The sequence below is a fragment of the Aedes aegypti genome, chromosome 1, assembly GCF_002204515.2.
Source record: "Aedes aegypti strain LVP_AGWG chromosome 1, AaegL5.0 Primary Assembly, whole genome shotgun sequence".
NCBI lineage: Eukaryota > Metazoa > Arthropoda > Insecta > Diptera > Culicidae > Aedes > Aedes aegypti.
Genome location: NC_035107.1, coordinates 112,739,829 through 112,766,105, shown reverse-complemented (window position 1 = coordinate 112,766,105; position 26,277 = coordinate 112,739,829). Strand labels below are relative to the sequence as shown.

The window sequence follows — 26,277 nt, the reverse complement described above, 5'->3', positions numbered from 1 at the left end:
ACTCTTCCCCTGCTCGATCCATGGGTACCCATTCTACTTGTTTCAAATCAAATGGAAAAAACCCTACCGCCCCAGGTAACTACGCATCTTCGTCTACCGGAAATTCTAATGGGAAATCACATGACATGTCTGCCTCTGATTTTAATTTTCTAACTGAACAATTGAATCTAATGATTGATGCAATGTTCAAAGCCACCACTTTGACTGAAGCAGTCCAAGTAGGTGTAAAATTTACAAATCAAATTGTTATTGGATTACGTTTTTCTAATGGATCCAAATAATAATTTAAATATTTTAAATTGGAATGCTCGTTCTCTGAATGGTAAAGAGGACGAGCTGTTTAATTTTCTTACGGTTAATAACGTGCATATAGCAGTTATTACCGAAACGTATTTAAAACCTGGATCTAAACTCAAAAGAGCTCCTAACTTTTTTGTTTATCGTAATGATCGACTTGATGGGGCATGTGGGGGAGTTGCAATCATCATTCATAGGCGTATAAAACATCAACTGTTTTCATCATTTGAAACTAAAGTGTTTGAAACTTTAGGTGTTTCTGTTGAAACACAGTTTGGTAAATATACTTTCAAAGCTGCCTATTTGCCTTTTCAATGCTCTGGACAGCAAGTTAATTTGCTCCAAACTGACTTGCGTAAATTGACTCGCTATTAGTCAAAATTTTTTGTCATTGGTGACTTTAATGCCAAACATCGGTCATGGAATAATTCTCAAAGTAATTCCAACGGCAGAATTTTATTTGATGAGTGCTCTTTAGGATATTTCTCAATTCAATACCCTGATAGCCCTACATGTTTTTCTTCTTCTAGAAATCCATCTACGATTGATTTGGTCTTAAGGGGACAGGATCGGTCATCAATTTGGGAATTTTCAAAAGCAGTTTTTTCGTTCAAAATTATAAAACGTCTCATGAAAATGTGTTCACTATACTCTATGCTCCAACCAAAGCACAGTGAATTCGTTTTCGTAGAAAAAAAAATCCAGTTTTGAACAGAAAAACTGCTGTTGAAATTTCGATGATGACGATGATTACGATGACGGAGCGTTGAACGTTAACCGACTCTAGTCATCTTTGTAGCCAACTGATTACTCATGCTGATTTTGATTCTGATCATGTCCCTGTTACATTTCAAATATCCCATGAAGCGATTCTCAATCCTATCAGCTCCACTTTCAATTATTTACGAGCCGACTGGTATATATATAAAACGTATGTTGACTCTTATCTTGATGTTAACATTTCTTTAGAAACTAAACTTGATATTGACAATGCTCTTGAAACTTTAACAAATTCCATTGTTGAAGCCCGGAGCATTGCAATTCCAAAATGTGAAGTAAAATTTGAATCCGTGATTATAGACGATGATCTTAAACTCTTGATCCGTCTTAAAAACGTGAAGAGAAGGCAATTTCAACGCACTCGTATCCTGTTATGAAAATTATATGGCAGGATTTGCAGAAAGAAATCAAGAAACGTTTTGCTCAATTAAGAAACAAAAATTTTGAAAATAAAATTTCTCAATTGGACCCTGGCTCTAAGCGCTTTTGGAAATTATCTAAAATCTTGAAAAAACCTCAGAAGCCAATACCGGCATTGAAAGAGGAAAACAAATTATTACTAACTAATTGCGAAAAAGCTCAAAAACTTGCTATGCAGTTTGAAAGTGCGCACAATTTTAATTTAGGACTTACTAGTCCAATTGAAAATGAAGTTACTCAGGAGTTCGAAAATATACTCAATCAAAAGAACGTTTTCGAAAATGCCTGGGAGACTGATTTGGAAGAAGTGAGAACTATTATTAAAAAATTCAAAAACATGAAAGCTCCTGGCGATGATGGAATTTTCTACATCCTCATCAAGAAACTTCCAGAAAGTAGCTTATCATTTTTAGTTGATATATTTAACAAATGTTTTCAATTAGCATATTTTCCTGACAAATGTAAAAATGCTAAGGTTGTTCCAATTTTAAAACCAGACAAAAATCCTGCAGAAGCTTCTAGCTATCGTCCAATCAGTTTGCTTTCCTCCATCAGTAAACTTTTTGAAAAGGTTATTTTGAACAGAATCATCAACGAAAATTCAATTTTTGCCAATGAACAGTTCGATTTCAGCCATGGACATTCGACTACTCATCAACTTTTACGTGTAACAAATTTGATCCGTTCCAACAAATCTGAAGGCTATTCTACTGGTCTTGCTCTTCTAGACATAGAAAAAGCATTCGACAGTGTTTGGCATGAAGGATTGATTGTAAAATTAAAAAACTTTAATTTTCCAACATACATTGTTAGAATAATTCAAAGTTATCTGTCAAATCGTACACTTCAGGTTAATTATCAGAACTCCAGATCTGAAAGACTTCCTGTAAGAGCTGGTGTTCCCCAAGGCAGCATTTTGGGACCAATATTATACAATATTTTCACATCTGAGTTACCTGAGTAACCTCAGGGATGTCAAAAATCTTTGTTTGCGGATGACACAGGCCTCTCCGCCAAAGGACGAAGCCTGCGCGTCATCTGTAGTCGATTGCAAAAAAGTTTGGATATTTTTTCTTCATACTTGCAAAAATGGAAGATTTCTCTTAATGCTTCCAAAACTCAACTAATAATATTCCCACATAAACCAAAAGCTCTTTATTTGAAACCTTCAAGTAGACATGTTGTCACGATGAGAGGGGTTCCAATAAATTGGTCAGATGAAGTTAAGTATCTAGGGCTCATGCTAGATAAGAATTTAACTTTCAAAAATCACATTGAGGGCATTCAAGCCAAATGTAATAAATATGTAAAATGTCTCTATCCCCTTATTGATAGAAAATCAAAACTTTGTCTTAAGAACAAGCTTTTGATATTCAAACAAATTTTCAGGCCAGCCATGTGTATGCTGTACCAATATGGACTAGCTGTTGTAATACCAGGAAGAAAGCTCTGCAGAGAATTCAAAATAAAATTTTGAAAATGATTCTGAGACTTCCTCCCTGGTATAGTACCAATGAGTTACATAGAATATCCAATGTTGAAACATTGGAACAAATGTCAAATAAAATAATAAATAATTTCAGGCAAAAATCGTTACAATCTTCTATTGCCACGATTAATGCGTTATATGTTTAGGTTAAGTTAGGTTAAGTATATTAAAAACTTTTTTTTTTCTCTTATAAGCAGGTGAAATCAACTCACCTGTAAAAAATCTGAACTGTTACGGCAAATGAAATGTAATATGTAGTTAACAAAATGTTAATTAAATCTTAAATTTGTTTTTCCAAATTAGGATGATAGTGTTGTCTAATAACACAGAACACCTAAATATAAGAAATGAATGTAATGTTTGGAATGATACTAATAAAAAAATAAAAAAAAAAGTCGTTACCCTTCGTTCAGACACGTGTGCAGTGCAAAGGCCCGCTTTTTAATAGGTAGTTAAACGGAGGCGTGAGTGAAGTCGCTAAAGCTCTTCTGTAGCGAGTTTTTCTCCTTCGGACGCCAATTACCGAAGGTAAAGGTCCCATTACGTTACTCCTAGTGGACCAATTTCGTCGAGAGTTCGGTTCATCGAAGCATGACGTCAATTACACGCCGTGAACCTCGATCCTAACCCAAAGATAGGGCTGCATTACTCCCCGCTCGGATTGGCGGACAGGTACGCGAAGCCGGGTTGCTGGGTACGTGCTTCTTTATTGGCAGGAGCGGATCGTCCCGGGTAATATTCGGCGAAATCGCCGCTTTGCTCTCGTTGTCCGAAATCGGAAGCTTCCGTTCCAGCCGTCACTCCCTCCGCAACGTTATTTCGGCCATTTTTCACGCAGGTCATTCTTCGCTACCCGCCAGTTTGCAGTACGGAAACGCCGGTAGCCGCCATCTCACTACCACCATCACCGAGGTCGACGTTTCGTTTCCCATCAACGAGCCTTCATCGAGTCAATGCCAAAATCCTGCGCAGTTAGGCTGATACAAATATTAATTTTCTTTTATGTCACCATTTTCGGCTTCTAAAATCCGAAAATTTTGAAGGGGTGAAAAAATAAGATTCAGCATTTTTTGACGTCAGTTAGGTTTTTTTAATTTTTAGATTAAAAACCAGGTAAAATCATGATCCAGATGACGACTGGAAGAAGTTTAACAACAATCGTTAAAAATAAAAATTCGAAAAAATAACTTTTTTTCATTTTTAATTTTTTGTTCCTTATTTATTTTTATCCCCCCCCCCCCGTACCTTCCAAGTGGTCTCGGACATAAAAGAAAATTAATATTTGTATCAGCCTTACGTGAAGAGCTTATTTTACATGGGCATGTTTGCTCTTTTCCATTCCGTACGGTCCTTTGTTCAACCCGAATGAATGGTGAATTCGTTTTCTAAAATAAACGAATTTTGAAGAATGATGAGTCACTTTTTCCGTTACGTTTAATACAAAACTACTCGCTAACTTACATTATGTTTCGTTCCGTTTATTAGCTCATTTGAAAAGCTCTTCTGAATTCCCTAAAGCTTTAAGGCTTGCGTTTGGTTTTCTAGTGTTGTTTACCAAGAAGGGGTGATGCACAAATTACGTCACGCTCCAAGGGGAGGAGGGGGTCAAGCCAAGCGTGACAAGTCTTACAACATTTTTGGAGGACTCATACAAAAACGTGACCAAGGGGGTGGGGTCAAAAAAGTTGAAATTTAGCGTGACATAATTTGGGCACAGAGAACAGATATGGAGACTCGAACAAAGTTCCGTCAAAATCATGTGTAAAGGTTAGAGTCAATCATCAGCGCCGCCAACGCCGACAGCGCGACATACAAAATCGTTTCGACCACACGATGGCACTAGTGAACGTTAACAGACATTGACACACAAAGCAACGGTAGCGACAAGTGTCAATTTTTGATGGTGACACTAGCGCCAAAGTGTAAAAAGCGGCAAAATTGAACTACCTATATTTTAATGACAGCGCCGCGCAACAGGAGCATAACGACATACTTCAAAATGACCAGTATAAAGCTTTACACACGCTGACGATTAAAGATGAACGTCTGTTCTCTGTGATTTGGGTACCATCCCGAACCGTTCAAATCTCTCCTAGAGAGAAAAAGTTTCTAAACGTCGGGCAAATCTGAACACGACTGGTGGCCTCTCATTGAGAGTGGCGCTTAAGCCACCGAGTGTGCTAATAATCTCTTGTAAAGTTTTACAAACGGTTACAATATTGACCCTTTTTTATATTTATTAAAAATTTAAAATGACAATGCAAATGCAATTTTATATTTTTAAAACAAGTACTGGCACTCATCACTTGTGACTAAATACTGTATTTCATTTTCTGAAAGATTTAAGCATGTTTAAAAAATATATTGTGAGATTTTTTGATTCAGCTGATTTGGGGTAACATTGATCACCCAAGTAAACTATGATCGGTATTATTGAAAATGATTTTACTAACTAAAATCATGGCCCCTGAATTCGAATATGAAGGTTAAACTCTTACAAGTCATGTAAATACAGTCACCCAGCAGTTGAGTCATTTTTCAGAACATATCATGATTTAAAATAATGCTGACGCTGCACAAAACAAAATTACCTCACTGGCCCTGCAGAATATAAGGGTGCAGCATCACTTGGGCACTTCCATGATTCACTTTGGCATGGGGGGTTTTTCTCGGCTGGATTGTCTGCAACTTTGCAGCAAGGAGAACTTCCCTCCCCAGTTGTTTTTGGGAACCAACCTCAAAACTCCCGGTAATTTACGAAAAAGTGTCGATTTCGATAGAAATTTCAAACGGTGTCCACCCCACAGATGTGGATCAGTGGGAGAGGAGGATCCATATTATGGATCAAATCGACTCATATTATGGATCAAAACACTATTACAGCAATTTACCTGTGAGGTAAAAGAATGGTGTGCTAGTGAAAGCATACGTTTTGGCGATTGTTCCGGAATCGGCTTAATCTTTGATTCATAACTACATATGGCAGGGTTTTCAATGCCCCACAGTTATGAATCAATGCTTCTGAGAATATGGTTCACATTTTATTTCCTATGGACGGAAAAAATATGCTGAAGCATATTATGATTGATTGCGATGCTGTACACGTAGATAAAATGTGTTCTGCGTTATTGTAACTCTATTTGATGAGATATTGTGGGGTGACTGTACTGTTTAAGTTATCTATATAAATAAAAATGGAGTGGTGTTTGTATGTCACGAAATAACTTCAGAACGGGACACCCGATTTGCACAATTCTTTCACTGTTGTCTTCTTGAAGGGCTCCGACGTGTTCATGTGAAGAAAAAGTTTAGGGAAGTTGTGGGAAAATTTGGTATAACGGGGAAGTACTAATATGTCATGTTGTGTGAGAGGTTCCATGACATTTTTCAACAGCCTACTTGATGGCAAGACGAAGTTTGCCGGGACCACTAGTTTAAAACATAAAAACACGTTGAACCGCGGCATACGCCTACAGGAAGGCAATTCCCTAAAGAAATTCTGCACGCTTCATAGTAATTATTCAATGTTGTAGAATTGAAAATACTTACGAAAATTTTTACAACAGAATCATTTTCGGCGATGCCATCCTTAGTAAAAACCACATTTTTCTTGTTTGCATCATTTGCGGAACTCATGTGAGACATGAATGTTTGCCATTGGTGACTTTAATGCCAAACATCGGTCATAGAATAATTCTCAAAGTAATTCCAACGGCATTTCTCAAATCAATACACTGATAGCCCCACGTGTTTTTCCTCTTCTAGAAATCCATCTACGATTGATTTGGTTTTAATCGACCCTAGTCATCTTTGTAGCCAATTAGTTATGATTGATGATGATTTTGATTCTGACCATGTCCCTGTTACATTTCAAATATCCCATGAAGCGATTCTTAATCCTATAAATTCCACTTTCATTTATTTTCGAGCCGACTGGAATGTATATGAAACAATGTTGACTCTAATCTTGATGTTAACATTTCTTTACAAACAAAACTTGATATTGACAATGCTCTTGTAACTTTAACAAATTCCATTGTTGAAGCCAGGAGCATTGCAATTCCAAAATGTGAAGTTAAATTTGAATCCGTGATTATAGACGATGATCTTAAACTCTTGATCCGTCTTAAAAACGTGAGGAGAAGGCAATTTCAACGCACTTGCGATCCTGCCATGAAAATTATATGGCAGGACTTGCAGAAAGAAATCAAGAAACGTTTTGCACAATTAAGAAACAAAAATTTTGAAAATAAAATTTCTCAATTGGACCCTGGCTCTAACCCCTTTTGGAAATTATCCAAAATTTTGAAAAAAAAAACCTCAGAAGCCAATACCGGCATTGAAAGAGGAAAACAAATTATTACTAACTAATTGCGAAAAAGCTCAAAAACTTGCTATGCAGTTTGAAGGCGCGCACAATTTCAACTTAGGACTTATTAGTCCAATTGAAAATCAAGTTAATAAGGACTTCGAAAATATTCTCAATCAAGAGAATGTTTTCGACAATTCCTGGTAGACTGATTTGGAAAAAGTGAGAACTATTATTAAAAAAATCAAAATTTTGAAAGCTCCTCTGCCTATAACTGCATAACATTGAGCCTATAACTGCATCACATTGAGATTATAAATGAGCCTCGTGATGTAATAGTAATGAAACTTCTCTCAGAATTATTTTCTGACTATTCACCTAGTATGCGATATGAGTTGTACAAAATATCAACCTCAAATAAGCACTTTCGAGTTCTTGGTAATTTTTCGAAATTTTAGTTTCCTCCCATACATAAAATGCACACTTGGTATTCCATTTACTCAATGCTTACTTTTGTCGAATGTTACAAATATGCAGTTATGGGCAGTCGTGGCTATGATGGAATTTTCTACATCTTCATCAAGAAACTTCCAGAAAGCAGCTTATCATTCTTAGTTGATATATTTAACAAATGTTTTCAGTTGGCATATTTTCCTGACAAATGGAAAAATGCTAAAGTTGTACCAATTTTGGAACCAAACAAAAATCCTGCAGAAACTTCTAGCTATCGTCCAATCAGTTTGCTTTCTCCATCAGTAAACTTTTTGAAAAGGTCATTTTGAACAGAATGATGGTCCACATCAACGAAAATTCAATTTTTGCCAATGCACAGTTCGGATTCATTTCGGATTGGACATTCGACTACTCATCAACTTTTACGTGTAACAAATTTGATCCGTTCCAACAAATCTGAAGGCTATTCTACTGGTCTTACGCTTCTAGACATAGAAAAGGCTTTCGACAGTGTTTGGCATGAAGGCTTGATCGTCAAATTAAAAAACTTTAATTTTCCAACATACATCGATAGAATACATAATTCAAAGTTATCTGTCAAATCGTACACTTCAGGTTAATTATCAGAACTCCAGAATTTTAGGACCAATATCATGCAATATTTTCACTTCTGACTTACCTGAATTACCTCAGGAATGCCAAAAATCTTTGTTTGCGGATGACACAGGCCTCTCCGCCAAAGGACGAAGCCTGCGTGTCATCTATAGTAGATTGCAAAAAAGTTTGGATATTTTTTCTTCATACTTGCAAAAATGGAAGATTTCTCCTAATGCTTCCAAAACTCAACCAAAATATTCCCACATAAACCAAAAGCTCTTTATTTGAAACCTTCAAGTAGACTTGTTGTCATGATGAGAGGGGTTCCAATAAATTGGTCAGATGAAGTTAAGTATCTAGGGCTCATGCTAGATAAGAATTTAACATTAAAAAATCACATTGAGGGCATTCAAGCCAAATGTAACAAATATGTAAAATGTCTATCCCCTTATTGATAGAAAATCAAAACTTTGTCTTAAGAACAAGCTTTTGATATTCAAACAAATTTTCAGGCCAGCCATGTTGTATGCTGTATTAATATGGATTAGCTGTTGTAATACCAGGAAGAAAGCTCTCAAAGCTCAAAAATTTGAACTCTAGTGAGCAGAAAACTGAACGCAGATTGTTCTGACAGATTTCATGGCATCTCGCACTGCCAAAATTGTTTGTAAGGTGCTCAAAGCAATATAAAGTATATTTATTTATGATTGAATTGATTTTATTATTGAATCAAGAAATATTTTCCAAGTGAATACCTAAACTTAGCATTAATAACGATTGTAGTGCATTGCGATCTGAACGGGGCGTTCGAGAGCAGCGGCAGGCTCCGGTCCGCGATTTCACTGTCTACTGCGTTCTCGTGCAAAATTTGAACTAGCTCCGTTCAGTGTTGGCTCGCTTTCAGTTCAAAATGCATCACTGCTCCCTGGTTTATTACCTATGAGTTACACAGATTATCCAATGTTGAAATATTTAAACAAATGTCAAATAAAATAATTAACAATTTCAGGCAAAAATCGTTAAAATGTTATATTGCCACGATGAATGCGTTATATATTTAGGTTAGGTTAAGTAGATTAAGTAAATTGTAAATTGAAAGCGTTTTTCTTTTTTCTCTTATAAGCAGGTGAAATCAACTCACCTGCTAAAAAATCTGAACTGCTACGGCAAATGAAATGTAATATGTTGTTAACAAAATGTTAATATTGCTCTTTGCGTTTGACGTGCAAATGCGTTCCAAATGCGGTAACACAAACTAATCAAAGGACACCTAGCAACCGTGATCCATATCACCGCCAATCTAGCACAGAAAAGCTATCATTGACTTCGTCTTCCTTGTGAAAAATCTCGTTTGGTATTCCCGCATTTGATATTTGAATTTCAAATGCACACAGCAATACCATCTTAAATTTGTTTTACCAAATTAGGATGATAGTGTTGTCTAATAACACAGAACACCTAGATATAAGAAATGAATGTAATGTTTGGAATGATTCTTTCTCTTATTCTTTATTATATTTATATTCATGTTATGAAAATTCCGCTTTTCATCCGAATAATGTTAATAATACGTACGAGTAAGACTCTATTTTGTCTTGTTTGAAAATCACTCACAATTTGTTTACAGTCATATTCCTGCGATTTGAGTGCGTATGAAGCTTGTGCTGTTGCACTCAGAGAGATGAGTTTCTCTACAGAGAGAAACTTATACGTAGAGAAAAAGATACGTATAGCATACGCCAAATGGTTCGTATCCATTATTGAGTACGTTCAGGCATCAGACGCAATCAGAAAGCCAATCTGTAAAGACCATTCGTTTTTTTCTTACAAGAATCAATTATAATAATTCAATTTCAAGAAGCTGATTAACAACTTTATGCATTCGTCCATAGTTAGATAATTAGAAATTCAAGATATTGTTATTCCATTAAGTATTAATAATAGGAAACCGCGCAGTATATCCAAATTTAAGTACAGCTGCGAAAGCTGCTACGCACTAGTAGAAATTTTGCAAATCAAACCTGTCGAACATTATTAGCACGGTGTAAAGTGACTAAAAAGGTGATTTTCCCCAAAAACAAAGGAAAATAAGTGTGCGTACTACGCATAGTAAGAGTGACTGTTTTATGTGAAGTGAAAAACTTGACCCTTGAAATAGGTAACACATAATAGAATAATCTAAGTCTGAAATCCAAACAACTTTCGAGTGTTATTGGACGATTCCGATGTGGGTGTAGTTAAAATACGAAGAAGGTGAAAAAGGGCGATTGATAAAGAGGCGCAAGGAAAGAGAAGTGATAGTTGTAGTTCTCGGAAACTTATAAGTGCAATTCTACGAGAGAAATCAGGGAGAGATTCGCAACAACAAAAATACGTACGCAGTCGTAAATTCAAAACAACAACAAAATAATTTTCAAGTATGTGTTTGTGTGTGTGTCTCATTATGTGAGATAGAAAACGTAAACAGACGCTTGCTCTTTTGCTGTGCATCTCGAGAGGGATTCGCGATAAGGGCCTATCTGACAAATCAATAACAATGAGAAAATAACCAATGAAATTTTTATGTGCTATTTTTAATCCCAATTGGAGAAAATATACTCCAACTTTAACTATTTCACTTTAATACACATTTCATAAACCTAGTTCCAAAATCCCCATCAATACCACACACATCTCCTTCAATTGTCCTAGCTATTTCGTAATAAAAAAAATATTATAAAGTTTCGCCTTAAACGCACTCAAGAATGCCAGTATCGCCCAATGTTATGAGCCTGTAATCGATATTATTTTCAGTGTCGCCTATTACTTTGGCGCCGTGTTTTCATTCTGGTTTCAATTAAGCCCGCCATGTACGCCTTGTTTATGTTTTGTTTGCAGTGTCGCCGTTTACTCTCGCCGTGTTTTGATTTCGATTTCAGATGCGCCCATCACTTTGATAAACAAAAACACAGGCGTAATCAATACAGTGTGTGGTTTTGCATGAGGTGAAGTTTCGTCTTCTACAAATTTGAGTTTTTTGAATAGTTAAATTATCGAAAGGGGAAAAGTTCAAGTGCAGTGAATAGACAATCAAGCTACAATTTCACCGCTATAGTTTCCTGAATTGTGTACATTTTGTCAGTTTCGCCTAATTCGCGAATCTTTCTAGATCTCTTTGATTTTGATAAACAAAGGCCAATCTTCTTTTCATATTATATGTAAATGATATTTCCTACATTCTTAAGCATATAAATATTCTTATCTATGCCGACGATATGAAGTTATTCATGGAAATCATGTATGCTAACGACATTGACATCTATCTGAGTGAAATATCTATTTTTGATGAATGGTGTAGTAAAAGCCTACTTCAGTTAAATGTTAAAAAATGTAATTTAATTACTTTTAGCAGAAAGCGAAACACAGAAGAAACAACTGTAGTTTTAGGAAATCAAATCGTTGAAAAATGCGATAGGGTCAGAGATTTAGGCGTAATTTTAGACTCAAAACTCACTTTTATCGATCATTACAACACCATTATACATAAAGCAACAAATATGCTTGGTTTTATCAAACGCTTTGGTTCTAACTTTAATGATCCATACACTATTAAAACTTTGTACGTCGCTTACGTGAGGTCTATATTAGAGTATTGTAGTATTGTATGGTCTCCTTTTATGAAGACGCATGAAGAACGTCTTGAATCAGTTCAAAAGCAATTTCTGTTATATGCTCTTCGTAAATTGGGTTGGACATCCTTCCCTCTTCCATCTTATGAATCAAGATGCATGCTCATTGATATTCAGACATTGAAAAAGCGCCGCGAATTCGCTATGGTTTCATTCGTGAACGATATTGTTTCGCATCGTATTGATTCTCCTAACCTATTAAACAGTTTAAATTTTTATACTCCTTCCCGGCAATTGAGGAATCGTAACTTGTTTTTTATTAATCACCGTCGTACTAATTATGCAAAATTTTCTCCTCTAAACCGAATGATGAGTTTATATAATCAACATTGCGAAACAATAGACTTAACAATGTCGCGTAGTAACCTAAGAATATACTTTAACTCTGTAAGATATAGCAGTTTATAGATTTAAGTGTTAACATGTAGTCTACTTTGATTGACGATAATAAATAAATAAATAAATAAATAAATCAGGTTTGGTTCGGAGTTGTTTAGAAACATTGTACGGGTGATGGAGGAAACATTCGATGAACATGTTTGCATGATGAGATTGCTTGAGATATAATGTTGGATTGATCTGAAATGAATTTCTGGATTCTGGTTTTGTTTTGAACATTTCCTCAATTTTCTTTTAGAATGGATATTTGATGTGATATTTTTTAAAATTATATTTTAAATCTATAGTAGTTGACCTAATTATTGTCTAAAGCCTAGATGTTAATGGGTGTTTCTTAGAGAACTTCATTCGATTTTTTTCCAAATGCTCTCGAGCAGCGCTCAAAAATTCATCATTCAATCGTCAGCAATCATCAACAATAAAAAACCAGATTTTTCGTTCAAATTCAATGAAATCATCATGAAAATCTATCATCGCATTACAGATAGCAAGTGTAGTGCAATGATAGATTATTTTGAACATTGTTCCAATTTTGAGCAAAAAACTGGTTTTGAACATTTGTAAAACGGTTTTGGTTATTTTCATCATAAGATCATTTGACAGTCTTAGATATTTATCAAAAGTTCAGTTATCGCACACAAGATACATTAATATTTTTTGAATATTTTTCAAATATAAGCATATAATGATACTTGTTTGGTTAATATGTTTAGTTTACTATCGAATAAAAGATTGGATAATCCAATGAATTTAATATTAGTAAATAGTTTGCAGTTCTGAATAGAAACTGGTTTGTATGTTTTGTTAAGGTGAAGATGAATCGAATCCAAATTGCAAATTTTCAAGAGCACGGATCTGGAGAACCAAACATCCGTCGAAGAACTTAATCGATTGGTCACTAGCTGGTGGTGACCAATCGATTAGGTTTACAGCTCAAACGGATGTTTGGTTCTCCAGATCCGTGCTCTTGACAATTTAAAGTTTGGCTTCGATTCATCTTCACCTTAAAGCTACTTAATACTTCACATTGGTTGCTCCATTTTTTTTCAATAAATTGGTCAATGGGGAAATAATAAATTTTATATGTGAAGTGTCGATCCCCCAAAGTACATCAGAATATTTTCGAAATCAAGTTTCCAACGATCAAAATCGTAGAACTTCTGAAAATAGAAGAATTAATTGAAATATTGAAACACAACGAAGTTATCTCAATTTGTATACTTTGTTGTAGTAAAACATGATGTTGTCGATAAAGGAGTTATCATCAGGTAATGAAATATTTTATCATAATTCTTTTATTCGACATTATCATCAGGTAATGCAACATTTTAATTTAGCATTAAAGTAAGTTTTATGTAAATTTTAAATTTTGTTTAGCTAAATCTGTATTTGTACATACCGTTGTCTTCAATGGTAACTGACGTATTCATGGCTAGTTGTGTATGTACGCTGTGCTAGAAAAGCATACAGAATGAGTTTGTATCGAGATAATCACTCAGAAATCGATTATAGACGCAACATACAAGAGTGATTCAATGCGTAAACAGAACTAAATTGAGAGAGATTGTGAAGGTGTATGCTTGTGTACGTGCAGAGAGTGAGAGACTCAGCTATCATTGGCCAGGAATCGTTGGAAAATCAGCAAAGAGCAAGTGACTGTAGTCAGAAGGCTGTTAGAGGCTTTTGTTCCACAGAGCAGCAAAGGAGTTTTCGTTCACAGCTCTTGTCTTTTGTGTCCAGTCCAGATATCCAATAGGAGAAGAAAAATCAGTTCAAAGGCTACTACTGTGAAGGCACTTCCGTGGGCGTCTTGGAACAAGGAAAAGGGATCCATTCCGGAAGCTATTGGGTGCGGCGCACAAGGCACACAGGAAGTGGAGGTTTTACGAGGATTCGAGTGAGTGTTCTGGGATTCGCGAATCAAGGGAGGTGCCCTTGACTGAAAGAAAAGTGGATTAGCGGAGAAAATCAGAACGCCATTGTTGTCTACTTGGATTTTTCTGGAAAATTTGTGCTCGTCAAAGTTTTTCCAGTGGAGAAAAGTGCCTGAGAAGTGTTTTCAAAGTGGTAACCTACGAACGTCCGAAAACCAGGAGGAGTGACCAACTTTTCGTATCGAGGAAAAATCAACTTGTACAAAAACGATGACGCAGTTTTTGTTTTGATCAATTTCATCTTTTTTCACTGCTTTTTCCTACAAAACAACAGAGAAAAAATATGAATATTGAGTTCGCAGTAACAGTGAGTATCAATTTTGTCAAATTTGTACTACTATTTTTAGCATTATTACGATAGCTTTAGGTGAATCGAGAATTTGCACAAAAATGGCCTCTCGCGCAAGAGGACTGAAAATTCCACTTCAACCGAGGGAAGAGACCATTCCACGTATATTTAATTTTCTACCAATGGAGGAAGTCTGACTTACTGGCTATGGCGAACAAGTGCCCCGGATTGGAAAGCCTAGATGGCCTAAAGGGAAAACTGGGCGGAAAAGCTGCCCAAATTCTCGCTTCTGCTGGGTCTACACAACCTATCGTCTCTTTGTCCTTCAGCTCGGGCTGTTTTTTAAGTCGTTTTTCTGCTTGTCAGTCATGGAACCAACACAGCGGAATAGGAAGCATGTGTTGGTGGAAAAAAGCAGACTCGTACTTACCACCACTAACCTCATCGGATCGGTGCAAAACAGTGTTTTGTATACATACTGTTTGGTATAGATTATAAGCAAAACATTGACTAAACTGTTGTTTGCTGGACGCCCCACATCCGTCCTTGCTTGTTGGACGACATCTTCTCCCACACCATCTTGGCACGCTGGTATGGTGGCTAGAGGTTTGGGGCACGTGCCTTGTATGGAACAACGAACTATTCCTGAACCTTCGGCTGGGAATGGTATCAGTGGAAAAGTATAGGCATCGTACAGCGGAATAGAATTCAGCAGCGGAATATTACAAGAGATTGCTGCGTAGAATTTAAAATTCAGGAATTCCCGTTTCCTGGATTTTCTAGTATCTTGGGATATAGGATTGTGTTCGTTCATACGCAATCTTGGTGTTGTATGACCATATATAACAATATATATGACATATAACAACATACTCCTGATGATCCAAAAACTGTATATACTTTTCATTGAAGTACTTTTACCACCAAAACGGATGTTTTTTTTATTAATATTTTAGCCGTTTATAATTCAACAGTTATCGTCAGAATTAATTCTATGTTCATTCACTGTAGATTGTTTATATTTTATTCATATGACGAGTATAGCATTTTTTCTCAATAGTAATTCTTTTGTTAATTTAAATTTTGATATGTTAATTCAAGCAAAGTAAAGTGAAAACTCTGGAACTGGAAAAGTTTGGATTTTTGAATGGGTGGGGATTGTTACGTTATTATTTTACGAATGCCTACACACGTCACTGAACACGTCTGAAATTTTAAATATCCAGACCTGGAAATTGCTTGTCGAAAAATGCTGTTCTGCTTGCTGCACGCGCAGTTGATACCGTATAGTAAGGTGAGGCGAGAGGTCATAAGGATATAGGCGTTAATGGCCATCAGACTTGAGGGTGGCCATGGTCCCTTCTTATTAGATCTAATAGATCTTATAGCATTTACATCTATAGATCATCTAATAAATCTTATAGCTTTATAATGCTTGTTTCCATAATATTTATGAATCGATTATATGTAGTAGTGTACTTTCATACAGAGGTATATAATAACCTCCAAAGTGTCCCAAATCGATTGATACCCTATATTACTCCCATTGAAAAAAATTTTGCTTTATTTTGCCAAGATGACGATTTTACCCAGTCTCATAAATCTCGAATGATATACAAATAATAACTACAAAGGAGATTAAAAGCAGGAAACAATTTTATTTTTCCAATTCGGTTTGAACAACATTTTTAACAGACTTATAAACCAGGATGCAGTTTCAAATTTTGGATTGGTTGAATTCAGGTGCAAAATGAATGTGAATATCCAACCTCTTGAAGCCAAAAAGGCAAACAAAACTTATGCACATTTGAAAATTAGGATTATTCATTGCTCAGCATTTCAGCACACTGAGAATAGCGTTGCAGTTGAAAATACTATATTAGAGAGTTAAATTAAATACATAACGCCACTTGATTTGTGCAGACTAAATTTGAAGGTAGAGCTGGTGCAGGAGTATATTATCGTGAACTAAGGCTGAATCAGTTTTACTCACTTGGTAGAAACTGCACCGTTTTTCAGGCGGAAATATTTGCTCTTATGTGTGGAGTGCAATCAGCACTTCAACAGCGCGTAATGGGTAAAGTCATATACTTCTGTTCATCTGGTCAGGCTGCTATAAAGGCTCTCGTTTCGGCCAACTCAAGGTCGAAGCTTGTTATCGCATGTCGAACTCAAATTGAGGAACTGAATTCAGTCAACTCTGTAAACCTTGTATGGGTACCTGGCCATTCTTCCATCGCTGGAAATGAATTGGCTGATGAGCTAGCTCGCGATGGAGCATCGCATGACTTCATTGGCCCTGAGCCGGCTATTCCAATTTCGAAGTGCTGGGTGAAGCTTCAGATAAACTCTTGGGCGGCAACTCAGCACAAGCAATATTGGAAAAGTTTGGAGTCATGTCGTCAAACAAAATTGTACATTACTGAGCCATCTCCAAGGGTGGCGAAGTATTTAACAAATCTGTCAAAGCAGAATTGCAGTCTCTTGGTCAGAGCGTTGACAGGCCACTGCCGACTCAACTATCACATGGCAAATATTCAGCGTGCTGACTCATTTCTGTGTGATAGTTGTGACTCCGATTATGGAACTTCGGATCACCTGATATGTAACTGTCCAGTTTTTTCGCAAATGCGATTCCAATTACTTGGTAAACACTTATTAAGTGAAACTGAATTTAGAAGCCTGAATCTTCAGGACATTCTGTTTTTCTTAACCCGCTGTGGTAATGAGCTATAGGCTCTCTTTGCGCTCATGCGTTTTGCAGTGCCCTTTTTAGGGCGCTGTTCGAACCCATTGTGGTATGGAGCTACATGCTCTCATTTCGCTTATGCGATCTTCCCTCTTCAAGGGACTCACTCCTATTTCCTCCCATCTTTCCCTTCCCCTTCCTCTCCCATCGGGTAGATGATGAAATAGGCTCAAATATGGTGATGGCACAAATCTCAAACTGGTGGGGAACGTGCCTTTGGAGCCGGCCTTCTGATACCAGGTGCAAAATGAATGTGCATATCCAACCTCTTGAAGCCAAAAAGGCAAACAAAACTTATGCACATTTGAAAATTAGGATTATTCATTGCTCAGCATTTAAGCACACTGAGAACAGCGTTGCAGTTGAAAATACTATATAAGAGGGTTATATTAAATACGTAACGCCACTTGATTTGTGCAGACTAAATTTGTATTTATTTCAAATATTATGTGCATTCAATTTTACCGTGGTACCATTTCGACAGTAAAAATTACTATATCATGGTTAAAAACTGGCAGCAAGCCAGAATCGAACCGAGGATCTTACGATTGTCAAGCGCGAACGCTTACCGCTTGGCTTTCGATGCGGTTGGATTGAGAGGGACCAAAACGCAAACAAAAAGCGTACTTGATCGCTTAATCGTGATTGGAATGGTAAATTTAAGAACTTGTCCATGGTTCTCATTACTTCAACGCTTGTTTCAGTGCAGCGAGTGATTTTTTCTCCTAACCTCTGACAAAGAAAATTGCCCAGAATTTGAACATTAGATTGGATAACATATTTTTGTTATAGTTAAATCACAGACAAACAGACGTAACACTTAGAACAAATCATGATCAAAACCATAATCGAGAGAACATGTACGCCCAATGCTAAAATCGGTGTGTTTGACCGATGGGCCAACAGATGGCCGTAGTGTGTAAACGTCAAACGCGAACAATACGATGCGAGCGATGCAGGTGGATTGACCACCTGCAATATATTTAAAACGACCGTTAAAAAGGGGTCCATATAGCCGTAGTGGTAAACGCACAGCTATTCAGTATAACCATGCTGTCGTGGGTTCGAATCCCGCTGGTCGAGGATCTTTTCGTAAAGGAAATTTTCTCGATTCCCAGGGCATAGAGTATCTTCGTACCTGCCACACGATATACACATGCAAAAAAAATGGTCAATCGGCAAAGAAAGCTCTCAGTTAATAACTGTGGAAGTGCTCATAAGAACACTGAGAAGCAGGCTTTGTCCCAGTTTGGACGTAACGCCAAAAAGAAGGAGAAGACCGTTAAAAAGGTGGTCGATGGACAATGATGAGAGTGTGACGTTTGTATGTCTGTGGTTGAAGACTTGACATACTAAAGCTGCATGGTTATCATTATATTGAGGGATTAAAACTAAATTCAAATAAAACTGTCGACCTTGAAAAACCAACCGTTTTTGTAATAGATTTGTTTGCAATAAACTAAATATTAGCAATTTCAAACGAATTTTCTTTGTTTGAAACAACCTAAATCTTTGGTTGTTTTTACTACTGTCAAAATAAACAACCTATTTCTAGTTTGTTTCAAACAAATTTTTGTTGATTTTAAATGAAGAACCATGCAAAAAAACAACTTGAAAAAATGGTTTGTTTCAATCACCTCAAGAGGCTGAATCAAACTAAAATTTTGTTTGTGCAAAATTCAACCTAAACTTTAGTTCAAAAATAACTAAAATTTGATTATATTTACCATGTTTTTTTCTCCGTGTTGCTTCGCGTTTAAGGCGGGTGAACAAATATGCCACCGTTTCAAATTTTCTCCCAATAATATCCATGTCGTCCGCGAAGCAAACAAATTGATCGGATCTCGTGAAAATCGTGCCTCGACTGTTAAGTCCGGCTCTCCGCATGACACCTTCAAGCGCAATATTGAACAACAGGCACGAAAGTCCGTCGCCCTGTCGTAGTCCCACCCGAGACTCTAACGAACTGGTGTGTTCGCCCGAGATCTTCACGCAGTTTTGTACACCGTCCATCGTTGCTCTAATCAATCTTGTGAGCTTCCCGGGAAAGCTGTTCTCGTCCATGATCTTCCATAGCTCTACACGGTCGATACTGTCGTATGCCGCCTTGAAATCGATGAAGAGATGGTGCGTAGGGACCTGGTACTCACGGCATTTCTGGAGGATTTGCCGCACGGAAAAGATCTGGTCCGTTGTCGAGCGGCCGTTGATGAAACCTGCTTGGTAACTTCCCACGAACTCATTTGCCATAGGTGATAGACGACGGAAGAGAATCTGGGATAGCACTTTGTAGAATTTGCAAAAGTTATCGAAGATGAATTGTGAAAGACGTGACAATTACGTTGAAAACCCAACATAGTCGGGAAAAATTATCCCAAACACTCTTAAATCTTAAAATTCCAAATCAATAATTCTACCTTATGAAGCATGAGATGAATTCTCTCTCTTCTTTTTTTTGAATAGCTACCTGTAGTCGTTGGTTGTTGTCATTGACGTACCGAAATGGATAAGTTTACAAAGAAAAGTGTGTTTAGAATAAAATTTCTCAATTGATTCAAACGCACAAAGTTTTCGAAAAGTTCTGATCCGAACCCTTCTACCGACAGCTCCACTTTTTCACCACAACAAAAAATATTTATACCGTGATGCATCAATACCCGGACGCTTAAGCGATGATAAATATTCAATTACTATTTTAAATATATTTCTCTTCGATTTGATCAATGTGCTATCATGTCACGAATGGTTTTCACTTTAATTTTGATGAAAACGAGTAATATTCTCGTTAAAATATAGAATATAACCTGAAAATAATGAAATCAACTAGGCATGTCTTGTTCTTAAATCCGGACAACTGTATCAAAAACCCGGACACTTTTGAACCAATAACCGGACATTCACGTTGTAGCTGTTTAAATTGAAAGATAATTAAACAAAATGCATTCTAATGAAGCAAAAGCCTCATTTACTTAACATATTGATGCATAAAAGCCATTCACTTTGCATTCAAGCACAAATTGTGAGGAAGATCTTGTGACTCGACTACTTACAGTTTCGGTTGTGGGTGGGCTCAGGTTATTTCCAACAATTATCGTTCACACAGTCTTTTTCCTGAAATAATCCATATCTAAGCGAAAACGCACACTTTTTCTAATATTAAATAAAGTCTTTTCAATATTTCGCTTTACGAATAGCTGTTGAATCAAGTAAAACTCAAGTCTAATGCAAAACGTCCGGATTTCAAATCATTGGTTCATTTATCCGGACACTCGTTATCCACATGAAAAACTTTGTTTTATACAATTTTTCGCCACTTCAGCGGGTTCAAACTTCATATTAATATTTTTCTCAAACTTATGTTCACAACTTATCATGCACAATGTGGTTAAATTAAATCCCGCGTACCTACTGAATATAGCACTTCAACTTTCGGTATACGCTTGAGCCACAAAATTTGTACTACGAAAAAATGTGTCAGACTCGGGTCTTATTTTAATTTTATTTATATCAATTTCAAATCAATGTTAACTAGATGGAAATTTGTAGTAAAGTCATAGTGAAGATACAAATTACAGATCTGAATAATTACCACGACATTAGTATTACAATTCACATGATAATCAGTGATTTTTATCAGTGTCCGGATATTGGTACCTTCCGGGTTTTTATTCATCACGGTATAAACCGCCTTACCTACCGTTTTGATTCATATTACGGACACTTAAGGCCTCAGTGAAGTATAAGTCACCAAAAAGCATGTAAAATAAATCACTCTGTATGATTTCTCCACGTTATCGAATCTTTAAACCCCTTAACTTTCGAATGGTGCGTGAAGATTTCGATTCCGAAACATGATTAATTTTAAACAAAGAGAAATGTGTGAACTTTTCATGATTCTGATTCCGGACGCTTTCTTACTTTTGCCTCATATTCCGGACACTTCGATTCGAATTCCGGGCAGGTCACACAAATCATAAATAGAAAAGTCAAATCATCAAATGAAATCGTCAAACCACTAGAGAGACACATAAGGTAGTTGAGCATTATAAATTTTTAACAGATATCTATGGCAAATGCTTATTAAAACGAGCCTTGAAAGTGAGAACTTTTTACCGGCAAGTATTGAAATATTTCTTGTGAAATGTTTCCCATACAAAGTAGAGTGTCCGGAATTTGAAGCTGTCCGTAATATGAATCAAAACGGTACCTATTTTTTTATTTCTCGATGTTTTTGCACAAGTTTTTCACATGTTCCCAAAAACCCTTTTTTGTTTTTGGAATTGAAAATTTCTTAAAAAAAAGAATTACAAATCGGTTGAGTTTTCTCCGAGAAATCTCAATATTAAGGTGATTATAGAACGAAGCCACACCTCAAATTTTCAAGATCACAAGACTTGAGAACCAAACAGCGCTCCGCGTTGAAAATTTATCCCATTGGTCACCACCAGCAAGCAAGTAATTTGATTGATTTTCAACGCGAACTGTTCTCAGATTCTCCAGTCTTGTGCACTTGAAAATTCGAAGTTTGGCTTTCTTTTATAATCACCTTAAATCGACATGAATTCTAAAAATACAAGAGTTTTTTTTTGAACCGATAAAAACATGGTGCAACCGAAAACAAAAAAATAAATTGCAGCAATTGTTGCTACCCTTAGAGCTGTTTAATGCTATCAATCAATCAGACACAATATTGGCAATTTGTAATTTGTTCATTATTTATGTCTAAATAAACTAAAACGTAATCTAGTCTTCCCTTACTCTGCATGTAGTGCAAGTACGAGTACATCCCATGGAATGTATAGTGTACATCCTTCGGGATGTACAAAGGGAAGACAACGGGTAAAATGTGTAGAAGATGAGCGCATACCTTCAATATGTGTTTAAGTTTATTTGGGGCTGTCCATAAACCACGTGGTTATTTTTTCTTCGGATTTTAAGACAACCTCTCCCCCCTACTCGGATGGAGCGTCTTGACGGGGACGGATTCCTGTGGGATAATTCAAATTTTACGCTGTCCTTCTTTCTTGAATCACTCTCGGATATCTGATATAATTTTGGGATAACTCATTTCGGGCCTACCAACGACAAATGGTGAAAGCCTGCTTATTGCTCTGGTACTTTGGATATGACCAGACCATAACAAACATCTTTTGCACAGCAGTAGTCGTCTGTGGGGCATTGCAGCAAGTGCCAATCCATGTCCAGGCCATGCGTAGCAGACAGTATAGCCATAAATCTGTTGCTGACGGTGCGGTAGTAAGGGGTCATGCACAAATTACGTCACGCTCCGAGTGGGGGGAGGGGGTCAAGCCAAGCGTGCCAAGCCTTACAAAAATTTCGGAGGACTCATACAAAAAACGTGACAAAGGGGAGGGGGGACTCAAAAAAGCTGAAATTTAGCATGACATAATTTGTGTACCATCCCTAAGTACAGTACCTACATATGTACACAGTTCAGGGATATTTCGTGAAAGTTAATTCTACGAATCGGTCAAACTGTGCTGAAAGTGAACTGCACTTCGAGAGGGATTCGCGATAAGGGCCTATCTGACAAATCAATAACAATGAGAAAATAACCAATGAAATTTTTATGTGCTATTTTTAATCCCAATTGGAGAAAATATACTCCAACTTTAACTATTTCACTTTAATACACATTTCATAAACCTAGTTCCAAAATCCCCATCAATACCACACACATCTCCTTCAATTGTCCTAGCTATTTCGTAATAAAAAAAATATTATAAAGTTTCGCCTTAAACGCACTCAAGAATGCCAGTATCGCCCAATGTTATGAGCCTGTAATCGATATTATTTTCAGTGTCGCCTATTACTTTGGCGCCGTGTTTTCATTCTGGTTTCAATTAAGCCCGCCATGTACGCCTTGTTTATGTTTTGTTTGCAGTGTCGCCGTTTACTCTCGCCGTGTTTTGATTTCGATTTCAGATGCGCCCATCACTTTGATAAACAAAAACACAGGCGTAATCAATACAGTGTGTGGTTTTGCATGAGGTGAAGTTTCGTCTTCTACAAATTTGAGTTTTTTGAATAGTTAAATTATCGAAAGGGGAAAAGTTCAAGTGCAGTGAATAGACAATCAAGCTACAATTTCACCGCTATAGTTTCCTGAATTGTGTACATTTTGTCAGTTTCGCCTAATTCGCGAATCTTTCTAGACTTGTTGTCGAGCTCTGTTTGAGGAGGTGGTCAAATGTTTCCTGATGTTTCTCCAATTTATTTGTTATTCACTTCAATTAATTGTATTTTCAACAGAACATTGGGTCAAATTCGACATATATGTTTATCATCTGGAGGCTAACAAACATTTTTGTCGAATTCAACCCAAAAAGTGTGTTAATTATACAAACGTGATAGTAGCCACCATCTGTTAGCACCTGCGGCACTGAATAGGGTTTTGGAACACAATTAAAGAATAAAAAAGATCTCTTCGAAGCTCTCATTGAAACGCTAAGTCTTCGGTCATCCTAAAATGCCGATTAACCCTCCGAGTGCAATTGCAATTGGAGAGGCCTGTTCTAAATTGAAAACAAACTAATAACCCAAAGCTATTTTTGGATGGCAACTGAACAAATCACCTCTACATCGAGTGCATCGAGTGCAGTGGAAATAAAAGCTCACCACTACCTGCTGCAATCCGATCGGTATTAGTTCTTGCCTGCATCGAATCGACAATGTTCTAATCGTTGCTACTAGATAGATAGCTTGGTAGGTAGTACCGTAGCGAAATTGCAATGCTTGAGAAATAGTGGCGCGTCGTCGAACATCTACACAGGGGCAATCGTGATTTCTTCGCAACAATAACTACCGTGAAACGGTGTAAACTTGATAGTTTTTAAAGAAAATATGGTTGAAAAGTTTTTATTTTATGTTTTTAGAATAAGTATTGGTATCTTAATTATAAGTTGCAGTTTGAAAATTGCATAACGGGTACTTTCCTTAGTTTAGTGGTGAAGTCCGCGGCTACAAAGCAAAGCCATGCTAAAGGCGTCTGGATTTGATTCCCGCTTGGTAATGGCAATTTCCTTGACTTCCCTAGAATATCATCGTGCCCTGCCACACGATAAACGAATGCCAAAACACCTACTTTGACAAAGAATGCTTTCAGACAATAACTGCGAAAGTGCTCTTAGAACACTAAGCAGAGAAGCATGCTTTGTCTCTGTCTGGAAGTAATACAAAAAAGTAGAAGAACGATTCGTTTTGGACCTATAATATTCTGTGTAATCGTATGCATATTTTAGGTTTTAGGGTAATTTTGATAAAATTATGCGGTGAACAGATGAAAATCCATAATCACATTACTGATTGACATCATTGTAGTAAGAATTGGATTGGGGAATACTGCTAGAGAACATATATATGATTTTGGCATTGAAATAAAATTTAAGAAAAAGAAATGTTTTTAATTAAAACAAATATGAAAAATACCATTCTAAGTATATAGATACAGTATCGGACAAAAAAAATGCACCAAAGCCGTTTTACAAAACAAAATGGTCAACATCAGATAAAAAAAAACTATAGGTCGAGTTATCTTAGTGGCCTTAGCGCATTCGTTCCTTATCATATGATGAACAAATGTGCTGAAGACATCAAGTTGCTACGACGCATTTTTTTTTTTTGCTAGAACACTTTTCGACACAGTGCATTTTTTTTTGTCAAAATTCAACCCATCTGTAACTTTTGAATTAATAGTTTTTACACAAATTTTTCAATAGTTATCCAAAATTTATGTAATTTGTAGTTCGTCACTGAAAACATGAGAAGAATCGGTTGAGATACGACGGAGATACAGAGGGATTCCGTTTTTGGCATGCTCCATTTTTGGCATCCCAAACAAGTAGACAACAAAATAGATTCTTTTTTGGCAACATTTTTGAATGCCATTAAAATTATTATGTATGGTTTGTAAATATCATCGTGTTTGTTGGTTTATTTATTTGAACAGCAGGTCAGCTACACACCGACTACATTCTAGAACTACATTTTCGTCGATATTTCTCCAAATCTCACCAACTATTAATCAAGAGCCATTTTTACCTTGAAATGGTCATGTATTAACAACGTTCCATGTGGTCATTAATCATCACCAATATTTCAACTAGAGATCAACTTCTTTTCATAGGTATCAATACTGTGTGACCAGCCCACTAGAGTCTGTCAGTAGGTTATACACTTATAAATAATTACTTTTCTTCAGATTTGGAACAACTCTTCTGAACAAAGGTCGATGGACAATGATGAGAGTGTGACGTTTGTTTGTCTGTGAATTGTGTATGTAAATAAAATAAAGCAAAAACTTGTGTATCTTAACTTTTAAGGAATTTCATAAAATAAATTGCGTTGTTCAAGTGATTTGCAGAAATGTCAACATATAATCCATTAAAAGTTTTTTTTGGAACTTGATGCACCACAATAACAAACTACACGTTATTCTCAATAATAACATTGAAGCGTGAGATAAATACGATTGAGAAAGTATTATTTTTTTGTCTGTACCCAGGATAATCCTTACGGGATTCTTGGTTTCTAGTTGACTTCTCAGAAATTTCAATGAATTGTACAGGTACAGGTCGGACTCGATTATCCGGAGACTCGATTATCCGGAATTTTAGACTCGATTATCCGAAGTTTGTTTTTTGATATTCTTGTTTTTCAGTTTTTATGCATACATTCGAGATAATTTGGTATTGCAATATACAATATGAATGGTTTTGTAGTGTTTAACGTATTTAAGAATTTGTGTTTTTTTTTGTGTATGATGGTCAATTTTTTTTTCTTCTCAAGACCCCTACTGTTCTCAGAAATCATTTCTGGCAGCGCCACCGCGTCATATAAATAAAACAAGGAGAAACGATAATATTTAAGTTCT

At 36.4% G+C, this 26,277-nt stretch overlaps 1 protein-coding gene across 6 annotated transcripts in view; it reads left to right on the top strand.

Annotated features, from left to right (window-relative positions):
- Positions 1-10,121: 10,121 nt before the first annotated feature.
- The window catches only part of LOC5571572 (breast carcinoma-amplified sequence 3 homolog), a 68,031-nt gene continuing 51,875 nt past the window's right edge, over positions 10,122-26,277 (top strand). For 3 of the 6 annotated variants that reach the window (XM_021845623.1, XM_021845613.1, XM_021845619.1), the window contains exon 1: positions 14,065-14,653. The gene's annotated coding sequence lies outside the window, so the exon portion shown is untranslated. Of the gene's footprint in view, positions 10,763-14,064; positions 14,654-26,277 lie in introns of those variants that run through there. The other 3 variants (XM_021845626.1, XM_021845604.1, XM_001653659.2) reach the window with 3 other exon arrangements.